The sequence below is a fragment of the Cebus imitator genome, unplaced genomic scaffold, assembly GCF_001604975.1.
Source record: "Cebus imitator isolate Cc_AM_T3 unplaced genomic scaffold, Cebus_imitator-1.0 Scaffold420, whole genome shotgun sequence".
Taxonomy (NCBI): Eukaryota; Metazoa; Chordata; class Mammalia; order Primates; family Cebidae; genus Cebus; species Cebus imitator.
The window spans coordinates 1779329-1780947 of NW_016107735.1; the positions used below are offsets into that span (position 1 = coordinate 1779329).

The 1619-nt window shown below is 42.4% G+C and overlaps 1 pseudogene; it reads left to right on the plus strand.

Moving 5' to 3' along the window:
* Positions 1–852: 852 nt before the first annotated feature.
* On the plus strand, positions 853–1308 carry LOC108290070 (annotated as a pseudogene).
* The last annotated feature ends 311 nt before the right edge of the window (positions 1309–1619 follow it).

A 1619-nucleotide genomic window follows, 5' to 3' on the forward strand; every position in this document is an offset into this window, starting at 1 on the left:
CCTCAGAGAGAGAAAACAAACAAGGCGAAGCCTAAAATCATCTCAGCTTGCTGTCTTGGTAGAGTTTCTAGGTTGCATCACAGGAAGCCGGAAAGGAAGGAGAGCCTGGAAAACATCCTAAATTGAGAAGATAGAGCTAGGGGTCCAGGGAGACAAAGACAACTAGAATTTGCAGGACAGAGCGCTCAAAAGGAGAGACCTACAGGAAAGCCAGAACCCTGGACACCTGCGGAGGGTCCCCCTCAAATGTTCATCAGAGTACTGATTAGCACAGGTGTATATGGAAAATACCCAAGGCTGAACAAATAATCCTCCAGAGGTATAGAGGAAATAGTACCCAGCAATCACACAAGGCCTGGAATAACATCTGTTCTCACCAAGGCTAGAAAACCTCACAATGAATGCAGGATGGGGTAGAATACCCAGAAGATGCTCACTTCAACAATGAGGAATAATTAGCCCCAAATTTAAATGCCGCTGTGGTCCCACCTCACAAATCTTCAAAGCAAGACCTAAAAGGATCAAACTCTTCCTGCAAATAAATTAATTACATTCCAGAACAAAGTTCAGAACATTTGTAGAAATGCAAAAATAACCAGGAATATAAAGCACACCTAAGGTATATGTAATTGCAGTATCCAAAGGAATGCAAATATATGTCTGGCATCTAATCAAAGATTATCAGGTATGCAAAGAAACAGGGAACTATGTTCCATAATGAAGATAAATTAATTAATTAATTGAAACTGACTCAGAATTTACGTAGATGTTAATAACAGTAATTAAGCGGAGGCATTTGAGATATTAAAAAGGCACAAATCACTTTTTTTTTCCTTCTTTCCGGCATTCAAGATGTCGAAGCCAGGACGTGGTGGGTCCTCTGGTGCGAAATTCCGGATTTCCCTGGGTCTTCCAGTAAGAGCTGTGATCAACTCTGCTGACAACACAGGAGCCAAAAACCTGTATATCATCTCTGTGAAGGGGATCAAGGGACGGTTGAACAGACTGCCTGCTGCTGGTGTCGGTGACATGGTGATGGCCACAGTCAAGAAAGGCAAACCAGAGCTCAGAGAAAAGGTACATCCAGCAGTGGTCATTCGACAATGAAAGTCATACCGGAGAAAAGATGGCGTGTTTCTTTATTCTGAAGATAATGCAGGGGTCATAGTGAACAACAAAGGCGAGATGAAAGCTTCTTCCATTACAGGACCAGTAGCAAAGGAGTGTGCAGACCTGTGGCCCCAGATTGCATCCAGTGCTGGCAGCACTGCATGATTCTTTAGTATATTTGTAAAAAATAAAAAACTTTAGAACCATTAAAAAAAAAAAAAGACACAAATAAAACTTACAGAGATCAAAAACAATCTTAGGGGAACATTATACTGGATGGGAGGAATGGCAGACTGGACAGTCCAGAAGAAAAGATTAGTGAACATAAAGACTTGGCAATGGAAACTACCCAAAATGAAACAAGAAAGAAAACTCTTTTTTTTTTTTTCTTGAGAGAGGGTCTCACTCTGTCGCCCAGGGTGGAGTGTGGTGGTGCAATCTCAGCTCACTACAGCCTCCACCTCCAAGGCTCAAGCAATCCTCCCACCTCAGCCTCCTGAGTAGCTGAG